This window comes from Coturnix japonica, unplaced genomic scaffold, assembly GCF_054131305.1.
Source record: "Coturnix japonica strain WE unplaced genomic scaffold, WE-NBRP24 Scf048, whole genome shotgun sequence".
Lineage (NCBI taxonomy): Eukaryota > Metazoa > Chordata > Aves > Galliformes > Phasianidae > Coturnix > Coturnix japonica.
In genome coordinates this window covers 1514327-1532256 of record NW_028188951.1, presented here as the reverse complement: position 1 = coordinate 1532256, position 17930 = coordinate 1514327, and the positions used below count along the sequence as shown (strand labels likewise).

The window sequence follows — 17930 nt, the reverse complement described above, 5'->3', positions numbered from 1 at the left end:
TGAGAGCTTTGCATTGAAGAAAGAAGCAGTACGTAACATAGAAATCTCTGCACTTGCAGGAGCTTTAGTGCCTTCCATGGCAGCAGGGCCAGAAGGTGATGCCCTGTGCTGTGCTGCTCTGGGGCCCACAGGGTTCAGCAAGGATCCTGGCACTGGGCTCCAGCCCCAACCCTACTACTGTCACTGGAATTCCACCATCACTGCTGAGTGACAATGGTGTCATTGGTTTCACTGCTGTAAGCATGGGGGGACAAAATGAAACCCTCATTCCTAAACAATGTGTTTCAGCCCTCCTTGTCTCTCCCCTGGATTCTGATGCCAGCTAGTTAGAGCGATATGAATGGTGTCATAAAGCTTGGGCTTAGCTGAAAGATGGAAACAAAGTGTGTGTGTGTCTGAAATGCCTCTCAAAATGCCACTTTTCTGATGTGCAATTTTCATTCTATTGATTCATTTATTTAATTTTTTTTACATACACTTATGTAATTGCAAACTGTACCCATTTACACCTTCCAGAAGGCAGTAACTTCGGGAGTGAACGCAGGGATTATTTTTAGTACGTATTCAAGTTTATTCATGATGAAAGGTAGTAGTTATCTTTTGTAATTTTAGAGTAGCTCTTTGAATAAAAACATGAGTATAGCTCCATGTTAACTGCCATGTGACACTTGGGAGTGGGCTAAAACCTCTCTTAGGATGCCAGAATCTCTGCCTTTTTGCTTTGTATCACCCCAGTAGGTTAATACCCCACTGGTAGAGGTGTGTGTTTTAGGACCTGTGTCTATCAGTGCATACAACATGAGCCATCTTGCATGCCCTGTGATGGAAGCACCTCTAGGCCAGAAGGAAGGACAGTTTTCAGTGTTGGTTTTTGTGTGTGGAAAAGCTTATTGAAATTCAGCTATGCTCTCAGAGTCCAAATTCCATACTGAGCCATCACCAGAGGGGTTATTAGATAGAAATCTGTGGGTCCTCAGCTGAGTGTTCTCCCCAGAGCCGAGTAAATACCTCTGTGAGCCAAATAGCGGAACCTTTTCTTCAGTTCACAGATAACTGTGCAGGGGTTGTGAGTTTCTCATGTTTTGGGATCACTGTTCAGATAAGCCTTATGTTCTTGTTTCTGTTTTCTGATGGAATCATTAAAAAACGAGGAGCCTGCAGAAGGAGTGTGAAATTTGGGGGGGAAGGAGCTCAGTTGTTTGTCCAAGGAGGCACGCAGGGATTTGGCTGGGACAGACTAACACAGAGGCACCAGCAAAAGGTCAGCAAAAATGCACTTTGCAAAACGCCCTTTGTTCCCAAGTTTGATTTCCAAGAATTTGAATATCAGCCTCTGATTTAGAGATAACTGCGGGTCTGACACTAGAAGAAGCTGTGCTGTAAAAATAATAAGTGAGTCATGATGATAATGAGGCTATCATTATGCAATAACAAGCTATCCTGGTTTCCTTTGCAGGCAGTGCACAACTGTACATTGTGATATCCCAGATAATCTGGGTTGCTCCTATCTCAGGGCCTGAACTCGCATCTCTGTGCAATACCATCTTACAGAAGCATTCTGCAGAATAATGACTCTCACTGTCTCCTTCCCAAACAAATGCATCATAAAAGCATTTGTACTACCAAGTTCATTGACAACAAGAGGTGTTTCATTACATATTTATTCTCCTAATCTATATTTCTATTCAGGGCTTTTTGAAAGTGTTTTCCAGCTTAGGAGTTCTAATGAATCAGTCCTGTGTCTGCTCATGCTTCCTCAATAATAAACTCTAACTCCCTAGCAATGTTTGCCAGCTGGAACTGCACAGTCACTGTGGAGCAGTGGAAGGCAGAGATGGAGAAGTTCCTCATGACATACCCAAGCCACAGGAACAGGAAAGTGATGTGGTTTGTATTGTATTCCCACTGCAGCAGCTGAGAGGTGCAGAAGGCCCATTTATGTGAGCTCGTGCTGTCTTCTTTGACTGACAGCTGTGCACACTGGCAGGGAGGGCATTGGACCCCAGCTGTTCTCAGCTCCATCCCAATGCTGTGCTCCTCCTGCCCAGATAAGTGGTCACATTTCAGTCTCTGCTGCTCTGACTCCATGGAGGTGATGGGCTGAGCAGTTTCCTAATGTGCAAATGTCAGAACCTGTGAATGCTTACACTTCTGCAGGCATTTCCCTTGAAAGTTCCCTGATCCACAATCCATTTGCCTGGAGATAATCTGCTGCTTTTTTTTTTCTTTTTTGAGCTTTGGCACTGGAGTATACAAACGTTCCTTGTTGTGTTTCAGTGGTTGTTGTGAATAGAAGAGCTTCAGATCAGCCTTGCTTACTATCCACAGCTCTTACACCTCAGAAATATGTGAAGGTGGTTGCTGCCTCCAGGCCCACAGAACCTTCCCCAGGCTGTTAAATCTATCACTTCCCTTCCCCATAAGCAAAAGATCTGCAGTGGTGGCTGCTAGCAATGTAAAGCATATCATCATCTTGCTAATATATTCATTGAGCAGGTAAGTGATCAATCGAGGCCAGCTCCTTGCTTCTCTTTCTACCTGCATCTTTCCTTTTTCTCAAAGACACCATCTCTCACTCTGCATCACTATTCACAGTGATTGCTGTGCTTTCACTGCTGGTCTCTGTATTCCATTTTTATGCATTTCTGAAACAGAGTTTTGAGAGGAATTAGCTAAATTTGGAGAAACATTACTACTGTGAATCAGACCCATTAACTCCCGGATGCTTTATTCTTTTGTTCGGCTTCTTTGCAAATATATGTTGTGGGAAGTGACATGGTGAGAGAGCTCCAAAAGTAACAGGGTTTCCCCAATTAGATGCGTGTTTTCATCCTGGATGGCACAAAGCACTGGGGAAATCAGCAGGATCCAGTTACTCAAGAAAAGAAAGGTGGAGTCGAATTCAGTGACATGTTTGAGTGGGCATGGTGGTGGTTGGTTGATGGTTGGATTTGATGATGATCTTAGTGGTCTTTTCCAACCCTTATGATTCTGTGATCTGCTGGCAGTATGTGGATGGTAGCTCTTGGACTTTGGAGAGGAGTATTAAGTGTTGTTTTCTGTTTGAGATTCAAGACGGAGAGAGAAAACCCGACTTGTGCTTTTGCAGCTAAGATAAAGGGAAGCTCCTGGCAGTGGTGCCAGAATGTTTCTAAGTTGCCTCTTACTCTGCCTTTTAAGTTTCATGAGAAATAAATCGCTATATTCTTTTTGTGAATTAACATATGGTGGCTGTATGTGTATTAAAATTCTTCACCATTTACAGTCTGTGAGCAAATGATTTAATTACTGGGAAGCATTTATACTATGCATGCTGGAGTCTTATTTCAGTCTCTGTGGCAGCTCTGGGGAGCTCATCTGTGGCTGGTGTGGGATGCTGGATGGTTGGACTAGATTATCTTAATGGTCTTTTCTAACCTCAATGATTCTTTGAGTCTTTGCTGGGCCATGTTGGGTTGTTGCTCAGATCCAACTTTAGCTGCGTTGCCTCCTGCTCCTTAACCTGGGGTCTGATTTATTGGCCAAAACTTTGCATCCAGGAGTCAAGGTGGGAAGTGATTGTATATGGCAACATCTGTGGGGGTAAACTGAAGGTCAAATGGCATCTTTGGTCTTGTTCATGGATGGAGCTGGTCATGAAGTGACTGGCTGGTGCTGATGGGGTGGGGGCGTCATCCAGTCCCATGCAGCCCCTCCTGCTTCTCATGTGAGGTGCAGAGCAGTTCTTAGAGAAAGGACCTGAAAGCAGCAAAGCTGTATTTGTTTAATCTATTCCAGGTGGTGATTTTTCATTCCTCTGTAAAGGACACAACCACCTCCGAAGCCTTGAGGAAAATAGTGCTGATCACAGTGTTCACGTGTCCCTTTGGCAAACTAAGAAAAGGGGACAAAGAAAGCAGTTCTTCATTTTCCTTTATCCCTGTAGCTGGGTTTATTTGAACAATCCATCAAGACGTATCTCACCAACAGCATCATTTAAGCAGAAATAGGAGACTCGTGATTAGTCTTGAAAATTCCTAAGATAAACAGTTCTTGACATTTAATTTTTAGTGACCAGTAAAGAAATAAATTACTGAGCAGTCATCATGCAGAAAATATTTAAGCAAAGGAGAAACAGAGATCTCTGTATGGGATCCTGGTCCTCCACCAGGACCATATATTTTACATTTTCTGTTTATTTTTGTACTTTGTAAGACAGGCAGTGGAGTTTGTGTTGTTTCCTTAGGGAATAATTTAAGCACAGCTAAAGATGGAGCATCTGTTGAATGCCTCTTTGGTCAGTAAGCATTATAAGATATATATTTTTATTAAACATTCCCCAACCTTCTCCCTTTACATCCTTGCTGCTGAGAACAGTAGGCTCATGAGTTACTATCTGCAGAACGCACCAGGGTTCAGAGTTAGCTGTGCAGGAGGAAACGGATGCAAGTATTATTTGAGTGAACACATGGGATAGGCCACATGAGGAGCTTTGCCTGTCTTTGCCAGTTTTGGTGTCCTTTGCCTCTGGTTTATTTGTCCACTGTTCTGAATGAGTCTTAAGTGCTGAAGTTCTGTGCTTGGCTGGAGTTTTCACTACTGCTACAGCTCAAATAGTAGATCCAGTGAAGGAAAACATGGTTGAAAGATGCTCCCACTTACAACAGAACTGTTTTGATTGTTTCTTGTGATGCATGTGGAGCTCTCAAGTTTGGGTATCAATTAATTAATTATGCTTTTCATTTTGTCTGATGGGCACTGTAGTACAAACAGTGCAGATGAGGCTGGGAGTGAGCATCCCTTACTGGAAACCAAATATGGAACAGCAGATGCTAGAAATGGTGCTGAGAGATGGTACTTGATTAACTCTTTTGCATTGTGAGCACTGTAAATTTGGGAACTGGGTGGGCCAGACTGAAAAAGAGAGGTGACAGATGGGATGAAGGGTGGGTGATTAATAGAAATGCAAGCAAACAGCCCTGTATTAGCTTCTGCTACTTGTTTTGCAAAGTGCAGACTGAAGATGGAAGTAGAGGGAGGTGGCACAGATGGGAAGAGGGCTGAGAACCTTGTGAGCTCCAAACTGAGACAAGGCATAAGCACAGGGGATGTGAAAGTGATCAGATCTCACTGGTGGGTCAGAAGCAGAGGCATCATTTGTAGAGTGCAGGTCGGAGCAAAGCTGCCTTTTTCATAGTTTGGTCTCAAAGGAGTATTTGAAGTGGAGCCTGAGTAGTATCTAATGACAACCAAGGAGGAGTTGGTAGTGATGAGATATGGACAGTGTTATTTGTTGTTGTTGTCGTTGTTTTTTTCCTCTCATTTCTTAATTAGTGGTGGAAGCAGAAGGGATGTTGCAAGGGTTGATTCTGGTTAGGGGCCACTGTTGGCATTTAGAAGCTCTTACTGACGCTGCATTCTCGGGGAGTGAAGCAGAAAGGGAAATAATAATTATAAAGGCGTAAACAGTAGCATAGGCTGTAAGTGTGCCCCATGGAAGTGGAGCTACAGAGAAATGTTAGCTAGGAACCCAGACAGATGTAATGGCAGTGGCAACCTACTAGAACAGTAAGAAACCATGAGCACAAGATTATTCAATAAAGAGCTTGCAGCAGGGAACGGCAGGGGTAGTGCTCTCCAAATGACATCATTTATGTCTCCTCTTTTTGTCATTCATTATACCATGTTATGCTGTAGATCTTATTATATGTTTCGTAACTGCAAATCTGGCCCGTGATGTGTCAGGTACAGCACAAGGACAAAAAAGACCTCAAACCCAATACAAATACCAAACCACCATTTGTTGACAAGGAGTTTGTGGTGGAAAGAGTATTCCTATGAAAAACTGCATTGTCAGTTCTGTGTTGGAAGACAGTGACAAGCGGATGGCTTTCCATACTGTTTCTCCAGGTTCAGTTTTGTAACCAGACAAATTAAATTCAACATATGAAGTTGAAATGACTGTTGGATGAGTAGGCTGCAAATGAAACCTGAGGAGATGAGATAAATGGGGTGGCTTTAGTTTTTTCAAGGGCAAAACATTAATTTTAGATGTACAGAAAGGCTGGAGGAGGTTACATTTGGTCTTAGATTTTAGAAAGCACCAACTCTTATCCATTCTAAGCCCAAGAGGCAAACACCACATAGCCTGGTTGTTTGTGTGGCTTTCATCCATGTGAGGTCTGGCAACCACTTTTGATTTGTCTCAATGGATTCTTCCAGTGTGGAACCCAAAAATACAGCATAGGAGAAAGCTCCGAAAGGAGAAGGACTCTGCAAAGGCCCTGTGGTTGTCCAGAGCTTCCTGGAGGAGAATTCAAACCCTGGGCTCTGCCATTCATGTGCAAAAATATGTTGGAGTCATCAATTTCCAAAATTTTCTCTGGCTTAATTGGTTTTATTTTGGAGAATGGGCCTTATTCAGTAGAACCTGTCACCTTATTTGGTTTCCATAAAGTCCCTGCTAGCTGGAGAGGTTTCCTCATTTGTTCCATTACGTTTAACAACAGGAGAGAATTTTCGTCTCTCAACTTGCAGATTAACAATTAGAGTTAATAAAAAAAAAAAGATTGTCCAACAGGGTTAAGTCATTCCACTCAAGATGGATTTGACTTTTCCCTGCCAATTATTAATTTGCATGAATTTCAAAGTATGTTTTATGCTGATAAAGCTTCTTAAGGCATTTCCCCTAGAACTGTTTTAAAGAAAGTGGCACTTACATAAGTCCTTTGGAGTACCTCGTGTGCCATGGCTTTTCCTATAAATATTCGCCAGTTCATTATTGTCACTGAACTTCAAAGGTGGGTAGGTGTTGATTATTTTTACCAGTTAAAAGAGAAAAGTCTCTGGAACCTGCATACTCTTTGAATAAGCTCACGAAGCAACATGCAGCTTTCAGGTTGGCCATTATTTCCCAGGTTTCTGCTTCCTCTTCATTAGTCTTCATTTTTTGGCCACTTTTCTTTTATGTCACTGCCTGTAGAAGGCACATGACTGACAGCAGTCCCTATCCTCCTGACCCAGAAGGCATTTTCACTCCATAGAACTTTACAAAATGCCACATTTGGAGTTAACACAGCCCTGAATGGCTGGGTGGGGGCGAAGCAAACCCATCCTGCTCCATGGGACAGCCCAAATGTAATGGCTCCACAATAGAGTGACTTCTTGCACAGGTTGCCCACGCTGTCCTCATTCATCATTGTTCTGGCTCCTCTCTCCAAGTGCCTTGGGGTAACAAGGTCTCGTGTGTATAGCATCATCTTGCTGTGACACAGAATACCCCAACATGGTGCATCATCTCACCTTGGCCATGGCTCAGGAGATCCTGGATGTGACCTCCAGCTAAACCCGAAATTTCAGAGTATCCATTATTACTTAATATCACGAGTGAGGTTTGCTAACTGGGGAAAAACAAGTCTGTTGCCACAGGGAATGTTTGAAGAGATCATAAAAGGGACATCCTCTATGACAAATGACGCTTAGCAATGCCAAGAGCTACAAGAATGTTCATTAGTGGCAAAGGTTATTTGCTGCAGGTGTTGCAGAAGTCCGGAATGTTGAAGGACTGGAAGAGCTCAAAATGCATTTTCAGCTTCATAAGGGGAAAAAGGAAAAAAAGAGAAAACAAACCCAAAACATAAAATGTGTGATTCATTACTTAAAATAAGACAGTGGGTAGGAAGTGAGGGAGGGTGACTCTCATACTTTTAATTGGAAACATGTCCAAAGACCCATCTGGCATGGCTGTAAGAATGGGCAGAGCCAGCACTGCTGAACTGCACCTTGGCTCTTCTCCCGCATCACCTGGATGTCGTTGGGCTGCGGCCAGTTTGGGATCTGGGTTAGGCTGAAGTGGAAGCAATCAATTTTAGTGGGCATTAAGAGGGCTTTAATGCTCACAGCACTGAGAATTCACACCGTGTGGTTTGCGCTGATCTCTCAGTGGATAAACGCCCTGGGGGAACCGACTGTGATTAACTGGAGCAGGCAGCTCTGGATTTTTGGGCTGTCTGGGGTTGCACTGCTTGCAGGCACTGTGTGATCACCCAGTGCAGCTGTGGGTGGCTGAGATGGGATGAGCTCCAGGTGGTGGTGAAATCTTGGGGCATTGCGTGGTCTGGCACAAAACCTTGCCGGGGGGAGACTGGAACAGCAGAGTTTGCTCATGATGGATGATCCCTAATTTGTTTCCGCTGGAAAAGGTTGTGGAGACAAGGTTACCCTATAAATAATGTTTAGAGTGTAATTTTGTTAAATATCCTTCTCCTGCAGGAATAAATAATGTGCTCTCTTCTTTCATTATACCAGGGAGTCAGTAACACATCCTCAGGTCCAACACTGTCATTTATTTTCTATAATAAGTCTGTGTTTCTGAATTCTGTTTGTGTGTGTTTACCAGGAGGAAAACTTACTGAGTGATGCCTGATCCAGCTACAATCCTCACGGAACCGATAATCCTTTTAGAAGCACAGATTTCAGCCTGATGGTTACCAGCTCCAAAATGTCACCAGGTGATGGTGATTTGCAGTGAGGCCAATGCAGACCTGGATGGGTTTGGGATTTGTTTCAAGGGATTCATTTGTAACAGATATGTGACAATGCCGTCATATTGATTGTGAAAACAATCCACTGTGACAAACCTGTGGATGTTTTCAAGTAATTATTCCACCACTGGGCTCTGTGCTCCTTCTGTAGCCACGCTGCTCAGATGTAACTTCTGAACACCCAACAGGATAATCCCCCCTGTTGTGTGGCAGTGCCAATTTAGCAACGAGCCCTTCGCAGCCCATCGGGCTCTCAGCCAACAGCGTGAGTGACGGCTCTGATGCAGGCTTCACCTCTTAAACAAGGAGAAATGTCAACCTTCAATCAAGGAGTTTGGGAGTCTGTCATTTAAAAGAGACTAAGGGAGGAGGAAAGAGCCTTTTGTTTAAGTCTGCCTTCCACAGCTCCATAGGCTGGGGAGCAATTTTTCACCTTACAGCAAGTTTGCTGTGGTGAGGTCGCTATGGTCCCGAGAAAGCAGCATCTTCTGCTTCATGTGTGGGTGTGTTGCAAACACCAAACACCATCTGGAAGAGCTGCTCGGAGGGCACCACCCGGAGGTGTTTTGCCCGGGGCAATGTAGTGCATGCTTAGCAGCAGGATGTCTCAGCAGCCAGGCTGGTGCATCCCAGAGCAAGATGAGACCCAGTGCTCAGAGCAGGTTGGCCCTGTTACCAGCACTCACCTCACCATCCCCACAGCATGAAAGATGGGTGAGTCTGTAGCCCTCAGGGTTGGCTGCCCTGTGGGATGTTGGCAACTGCAGCACAACAAGTCAGCCTGCTTCCAAGAGCTCAGGGCTGTGTCTGGTCTGGGAGTAGACACAGTCAGTGAGTATTGTTTTCCTCTATACCCTCAGAGGTAGAAGCTCTGAAGATCTGTATGGGTGTCTCCTGATAACAGCAGGAACTTGCATTAACAACTGCCCAGCTGCAGTCCTAGAAGCTAGAAGGACATAAAGGTGCAGGTAACATAACGTGATGCATTCTACTCGGGGAAGCAAATAGCCATTCCAACTGCCCATCAATTGTTAGATCACATCAGTATGTTCCTCCACCCAGGAGGGAAATGCTGTGTGTTGATATTTATAGAAATTAAATGGATTCTCAGTGTAAGAGCTGACATCTAGCTTGAGCCCCCCCAAATTCCCCTCCTGGACCATTATAGGGAAACCAGGGAACTACTGCTATTAAGAAATGATGCAAAGACGAAATGAGTGGGTTTCCCTGTCCAGGAGAGTCAGAGAAGCCTTAGTTTGGGTCCCAATTGATTTTTGTTCATTAAGGAAATGTGAGGCCCTGCCAAAGACCAGCAATAGGGGAAGGACTTAAAGCCACTCTGTGACTGCTGGTTCCGTGACTACCACGAGCACAGTGATGTGCCTGCCCTTAGAACTGGGAGCTGAACTCCTGGCTCCACCTGTGTAATGGGAAGACTGACATGGTAGGTGGGAAACTACCTTAACTGAAAAGTCTTTTTGGCTTAAAAATACATTCCTGCCTCTCTAGAGTGGTGCTGCAGATCACAGAATCACAGAATGACCCGGGTTGGAAGGGACCTCAAGGATCATGTAGTTCCAACCCCCTGCCTGGCAGGGCCACCAAACATACACCTTTACTAGATCAGGTTGCCCAGGGCCCCGTCCAACCTGGTCTTGAACACCTCCAAGGATGGGGCATCCACAACCTCCCTGGGCAGCCTGTTCCAGGGCCTAACCACTCTCCTAGTAAAGAACTTCCCCCTAACATCCAACCTAAATCTTCCCTCTTTTAACTTAAAACCATTTCCCCTAGTCCTGCTATTGTCAGCCCTTTCGAAGAGTTTACTGCCCTCCTGCGAGTAAGTTCCCTTCAGGTATTGAAAGGCTGCAATGAGGTCACCCCGCAACCTTCTCTTCTCTAGGCTGAACAAACCCAACTCCCTCAGCCTGTCCTCATAGGGGAGGTGCTCCAGCCCCCTGATCATCTTCCTGTCCCTCCTCTGGACCCTTTCCAAAATCTCCATATCTTTTTTGTACTGAGGGCTCCACACCTGGACACAGTACAACAGATGGGGCCTCACAAGAGCAGATGAGAGAGACTTGCAGAGGAGCAAAACACAGCAGTTGTGGTTCAGCAGGTCATTTGTTGCCAGGTCAGAAGCCTGGAAATCACAGACTGCAGCAGCACACTGCTTTAACCTTAAGCACAGATGTGCTGCCATAATTGCAGGTGCTGTTTAAGTGCAGAGCCAAGTCTGTTGTAAGTTACTCTTTTTCTCTGCTGGAATTAATGAACAGATCCTGCATCATTGTTGACTGAGCAAATCAGCAGTCAGTTAAGTGCATCCTGTCAGCAGAAGGTAATTTTAATGCTAGGCCAGTGGTCTCTCTAATTAAAAGAAGCATTTATTATTTGTGTTTGGGATTGTTTCCAAGAAGGAAAACAGAGTTCGGAAAGGCTTTCAGAGCTGATTGCCTTCTGTGACCTGGTCTGTGCTTGAGGCTGATATGAGGAGGGGGAGAGAGCAGAATGAAGGATAAGGAGGAGCAGAAAGTGTTGAAAAGCTCAAATTAGTCTCTTCAGTGGAAGAGAAACAAATCAATGCCAAGAATTAGAGAAAGAGCAGACAAGGAGAGAACAGAAAGAGGAGCAGAACAAAACCAAAGAAGACAGGCAAGACATGACAGATTGGGAGGGAGGGTGGTAAAAGACAGCTGAGTGACAGGTAGGGTGCCAATATAGACATGAAGACACCATCACGGGGGTCTGTATGGAGGCTAGAGAAGCACCTGGCGATGGTGACATTGATGTGGCTGTTGCTGTTTGCAGTGGAGATGGGGGAGGTGGTCCCTGGAGGTCTCCTTCAGCGCTGCTGGCAGTCAAGCATCCCATAGCCCTGTTGTCAGCCTCTATCACACTGCAGCAGTCAGACCAAAGGGATCACAAGTGGGCATCATCTCCTGCTTTGTTCCTTGCTGGTAGTTACCCAGCTGAAGGCCAGGCCTGGCCAGCAAAGCAGCTCGTTGCACTGTGTCTATAGAGAGAGAAAAAAAATGCAGCTCAGGACACCCGTAGAAATTAGAGGAAGATCTTTCCTACAGATCACTTCAAGTGCTGATATCATCATCACTTTGGGCATGATATCGTCGAGTGCATTGCCTTATGCCACCAAGATAAGAAGACCATGTTCAGGCAGCACAAGGTCTGTAGGCAGACCTCCTCAGGTGATCTGGCGTTAGTGGAAAATTAGGAGAGTTTTTCAGCATCTTAGTGCTTGTGAATAGGAACAGCAGGCTTCAAAGCTAAGTAGGAGTTGAGAAGAGCTGTTAAGTGCTCGATTAGTTGTGTGTCCTTTTCGGCTTTTATGTGTGGACAGATAGCAGTCACTGTATTCATGAGTCAAGATGAGTTTCCATAGTTTTCCACTGCTACAGAAAAACCCTCAGGGATCCTCCCAGGGTTCCCTGGTGTGTCCATCTGCTGTTCAATAAAAGCTTAAGTAAATTCCTCATTATCGTTCCACTCCTGGGGAGTTTCTTGCCTTTGACATGGAAGCGAATGGCCAAGAGTGGCAGAGAGTGACCACAGTATCCTCAAACACCAGAAACCATTGCTTGCATACTGCAGAGTACTGACCATTCATGTGTTAGAGTGTTTGAATGTGACGTTGATGGGTGTAATGTTTTCCTCCCTCTTGTAACTGTAAGATTACTCTGGATACTGCCTGTTGTGATGGAGCTGTGTATGGGATGATGCACAGCACATCTGTGTCTTTCTGCTCTCATGGACCAGTCAGCACCGTGCAGGATGGGGCCCTGTGGTGGCATCAGTTACCGAGGAAACTGCCTCTATAGAAGTGCAACACGTTTCTATTAGCAACAGCAGCTCCGGCATGTGTGTTAGAGCATTTAAACACCTCATTATTGAAATGCATTTGTTTGTGGGCTTTTACACGTCTGGAGGCTGTACAGTGTGAGGTGGGAAAGTGGGCAGGTAATGGAGCAGGAGGGGAGAGCACGATTCTCACATGCACCTGGGAAGGAACTGGGGAGCTGCACACACCAGCAGAGCAGGGAGCTCTTCCAGCCAGAGCTGTGCCTCACAGCCACCCCAAAAACGCAGAGCCCCCAAAACCAGACCAGAATCCTCCTCCCAGGCCAGATGGATGCTCCACATAGTGAAGGTGTGAGGGATAACACAGGACTCTTATGGGGCAGTTCTCCTTCAGAACAAACAGGATGCTGCCAGCGTGATCCTGCAGCTGTTTCCCATAGGTACACAGAGACGGAAACAATCTCTGCCCGATGACAAAAGCAGTGCATGAAGAGCATTTCCTACACCTCCCACCAGCCAAGGCACTGAGCTCCAATGGCACAGGTGAATTCAGTGGGACCAGTCTTAGGAAGGCAAGGCATTGCTTATTTCTCTTGGGCACCGCATGGCACCCCAAATGGGGAAACACTGACCCCATAAGGAGGGATTGGGTGCATGAGGTGCAGTACTGTGAGGTGAGTGTGTGACAGTGAGGAGCAGCTCTGTGCTTTCATCCACTGTGAGCAAAGAAGAAAGGCATGGTTCTCACCTGAGAAAAGCAGTTTGGGAAGTTTTTTCTCTATTTGTTCCGTGTCCCAAGGAGGCTTTTAAATTTCCTTTGGAAAATAGGCTGCAATCACACAGGGAAATGGTGTGTGAAAGGCTGGGGCAGTAATCGTCCATGAAATGAACATCCAAAGTGAGATCCAGAATATAGGAACATGTTTAATGTGAACCTTGTGTTCCACTGCTGGAAAGGTTGCATCTACAGGCAGGTGTGCTCTCATTAAAAGAAACAAGCCTAGATAGCACACAGGGTGCAGGTGGTGAAACTAAATTGAGGTTCATCTCAGGTTCTGACTTCTCCTTGCACGCAGACGTCACTCCCACTAAGCAGAACTATCATTTTCTGCAGAAGAGGAACTGACTCCAAAAGCAGCGCTGAGTGATGACAGCTCATTAGGTGCTGTTGTTTGGTAGCTCACAGCAAGTCATAAAAGCAGAGCCAAACGGAGGGCAGCTCGGGTAGGGAGATTAACATTGATATCTGAAGCTGTCATTTCCCTACGTTGTATTTATGTTGGGCACTTCTGGTCATTTCTGGTACATCTTTCCCAGCTGGCATAGCTTGCTCGCTATCAGGCTCACCCAGCATGCCAAACTGTATTTGTTTCTTCACAGAATCATGGAATTGAGTTGGAAGGGACCCTTAAAAGCCATCTCATCCAACACCCCTGCAATGAGCAGATATGCCCACAACTCAGGCTTGTGGTTTTGCATTTTATTTTGTATTTCTTGTGGTTTTATACATCATTTTGTCTCCCTGAGAGGAGAGGCTAAACCCATTTGTGTATTGCCACAGGTGCAACATGTGGCTTTCAAACAGCAGATGAGTTCCCTCTGTGTATTACTGGATAAGCCATAATGAAATAAGGGGCGAGGAATGAGCCCTTCTGCATGTGGATGACAGAAACACCTACAGGGCAAAGCCAGGTGGAGTGCGATTGTGCTGCTGTACCCACCTCTAATCACCTTTATTCTCTGCAGTGAGAAGGTGCTGGTGCTGCTGAGACCCACCTGCCTGCAAATCTGCTTCTCCTGAGCCATCTAATGTTGATGAATTACTGTAAATGCGCTTATAATTACTTGCCTAATTACAAATGCCTTCACAGATGATTTTGCTAGCACATAATGGAAATAAAGTGAAGCATTTGAAGCTATAGTAATGGAAATATAGAGCAATGTGATAGCATAATATTAACAAAACCAAAGCTGGGCACAAAGCTCTGGTGGGTACTTCTATAGAATCATAGAATACCCCATATTGGAAGGAATCCATAAGGATCACTGAATCCAGCTCCTGGTTCCACACAGAAGCATGGCACCACCAGAAAAAATGCACAAGTAAGTGGGTTTTTTTTTCCATCAGATACCTATTTTTTTCTAACTGTTTTTTGTTCTTATGCTGACAGGTGCTCTGAATAAGGCCTCTGTTTGTCTTTTTTTCCTTCTGCTATGAAGTGGGAATTGTGGAGCAGTCATTTCTGAATGAAGACAGTTCTGTCCAACATTTTGGCTTGCCTGGAGCGTATTGAGCAAAGAGGAATTGTCCTTGGCCACCTGTAAAATGTGTTAGTGTTAAGGTATGTATGTAACAAAGCTTATTTTTTTAATGTCTTTTATTGAAACATGAAAGAAAGAAGAGGGCAGCACATCCCTAAAACTAGCAAATTGGATGTGTGTGGTCTGGTACATGGGGGTCCTCAGAGAGGAGTGACATGGAGAAGCCATGGAGCAATAGGGCTCTTCATTGCTGACAAAGAGCAGAGCGCCTTGCAGTAGCCCAGGCCCAGCAGGTGGGGCAGGAAAACTCTCCTCTGAGGCAGGAGGGGTAGAGGTGACGTTAGCCAGACCTTGGGGACCTTCCATGGCCTCGATGAGAGCACTTCTGTTTATAAATCAGCATCCACTTCCCAGGAAAATGGTTTTGATGTTGACTTCAGACATCCTCTCTGTGGGAACAGCCCAGCCTTTGCCTTGCCCCAGAGACAATAGAAGGAAGACAAGCACAATGGACGCATGTGCTAAACACTTTAATGAGCACTTCCACACCATTCTCCTGTGTTTCCCTGCATCCCATGAGTCAATAAGCACCTCATGCAGCTTTCTAGATAGTGCACAGTAAACTGATAGGGCTGTGGACTAGTCCAAGCATTTGGCCTCATTCACTGAGTAAAAGAATGGAGATGTGAGCTTGTTTTGTTCCCTATATGTTAACTCCGTAGAGCATTTTCTTCGCATCTGTAAACTTCCTACCATCAAATTATGCTTAAAATATTTTAAGTGAAAATACACGCATTTGTGCAAAAAGTCACTGTGGTAAATTTTGCACAAGTCTGCATTGCTGTGCACAAGCAGAGACTTGATTTATCTGCACCTGCAGACAGAGCCCTGCATCTCTCTGGTTCATTTTGAATAGCAAATTAACGAATGTATGTAAATTACTGGTGATTATAATCCAATTTCCATTGTTCTCCATGTTTGCGGTGCTGCTCTGCGATGCGTGGAGTTCTCGGTGAGAAGTTCTGCAAGTTCTGTATAAGAAATTCAGCAGTTAGAATTGTTACTTGGGAGAATTCTATTGCCTGGAGACAGGGCTTTTAAATTATGGCTGATGTTTTGCATTGTATATGGAAATTTTTCATCTGCAGCTATCTCATAGGTATTTAGATCAGATAGACTTAGTTATTCCCAAACCGCTCAGGCTTTCTCTTCCAATTCACTCTCCTTGGGAATAGTTCTTATGATTTATGTAAATTGCAAATTATCAGGCTTCAGAACATTTATTTATTTTTAATGATATTTACATACATTGAGGAACCAGCAATAGGTCCTGAAGGAAGGGACGTGGATACCAAAACCCTACAAAGAGAAAAGGAGTGTGAGTAGAGAGGGTTTGAGTCTGATTCCTTCAGACATTCATAAATTACAAATGTGTTGCTTTGGGGTAAAATTCTGCCACAAGTATTTGTGTTCAAGGAACTTATAGACATTGTACTAAGAGACACAGTTTAGTGGGGAAATAGTGGTGTTAGGTGGATGGTTGGACTTTGATGGTCTTGGATGTCTTTGCTAGTGCTGGTGATTCTATGACTATGAAGTGAACCCACTGAGGCCAACTACTACAGCATAGTGCGCCTGGCTCTGAGGCATTGATTTTGCTGGCTCAGGAACTTCTCTGTCACTTCTGTCCTGCCAACTGTCTTACTGTCATTTGATGGGTAGACAGTTGGACTTAGATAATCTCAGTGCTCTTTTCCAACCTTAATGATTCTATGATTATGCTTTATTAACAGCTTTGCAATCACCTGAGCCTGTGGAAACCTCATATCTCAACATACATGACCTGATTCTCAACCTCGTGGTCTACATCCATGCTAAGGAACACCAGCCCCACTGGGCACTCAGCTCAGCCTTGCAGACTCCTGTTGCCTTCTCTCCACTCTGGATATTGATTTTCCTGCCAGGGCAACCTGAGATGGTGAGGCAGAAGGGATGGCAGCGTTGTTCTCATCTTGGTGAACGCTGTGATGTCACCTGTGCTCTTCTAAGCAATATTTATCCTTTCATTTGTAGGTGGAAAAAAGAAGCTTTAGGAAGTACTTCATCCCTCTGCCAAATCAGTCTTTTCTGAGTTCTGAGGGCCCAGGGTACTTTGTCAGAGCAGGAATGTTCTCTGTTGCCCTTTATAGCTTCAGTCATAATTTTCCCTGTTGTTTGCATGATAAACTCCAAACCGTAGCTCAGTTGGCAGCTCAGTATCTCTTTAAATCACATCCAGTTTCTCGTGTGCCATTAATATTTTATTTATGTTGTATTACATTTCGCAATAGTCTCCATGCCAACAGTTCATGCCAGAAGCAATGTATGACAGAATAATTTAAGTCCTCGGCGCTACGAGCTCTTTCTCTTTAGCTGGTGTCATTAAGTCAGACTCGGTTTGTCCTTTCTCTTGCAGTGTCAGAAAGCCAAGACTGGATGTGTGGATTTGTACCTCCTGACGCTGCCCTGGAGGGGACAGCGGGTAGTGCCAGAGCAGTGCTGTCACCTGCTCCGTGTTTGAGGTGACAGCAGCAAATCTCCTATGGAGAACTACTGGGGCAGGACCAGGGCAGCCATTCAGCACTGCTTTCTATTGCTCCTTGGCTTTGCAGAGATGAATGAGGACCTCATTCCAAATCAGCCTGCTGGCATCTTCCGAGCCCTTTGTTTCTTGAGCCTGTCCCAGCAGGGACTATGCAGCCTGGGCTATTTCCTGGCTGCTCTTTGATCCATGGGAGACCTCACAGCATGAAAGAAAGGCAGGAGCATCTTTCTTACGCGAGATGCTCACAGTGTTGTCCACAAGTGAGCACAAACCTATGGAGGGATGCAATAGTTCTGCTGGCACAGATGAATATTCTGTCCTCAGGACATGCAGAAACTCTTGCTTGTAGCACTGCACCAGCCTAACTACACCACTACTTCTCTCATTCCCATCTATGTAATTATTTCATTGTTTCGCTATTAATGTTGTTCATTTTTACTGTAGCATTCTACCTACTTCTGCTACTGTTAGACAAATCCTTCTGATGCTGGACCACAGAAGAAGCCCCTGGGACACAATACAAAGGTGAGCTTAGCTCTTTCTTAACTGTATGGTCGGTCACTGGCACAGGCTGCCCAGGGAAGTGGTGGAATCCCCATGCCTGGAGGTGTTTGAGAACTGGAGATGTGGCAAGTGGGGATGTGGTCAGAGGGCATGGTGGGGATGGCTTGGTGTTGGACTTGGTGATCTTAGTGGTCTTTTCTAACCTTAATGATGGCTATGACTCTATATGCACAGAATGATTC

General features: G+C 45.0%; 1 long non-coding RNA gene across 1 annotated transcript; it reads left to right on the top strand.

The window, feature by feature from the left end:
• The first annotated feature begins 14303 nt into the window (after nucleotides 1-14303).
• LOC146752272 (uncharacterized) lies at nucleotides 14304-16530 on the top strand. Its single transcript, XR_014940713.1, has 3 exons — nucleotides 14304-14441; nucleotides 14559-14680; nucleotides 16394-16530. It is a non-coding gene; the product is annotated as an uncharacterized LOC146752272 (long non-coding RNA).
• Nucleotides 16531-17930: the final 1400 nt, after the last annotated feature.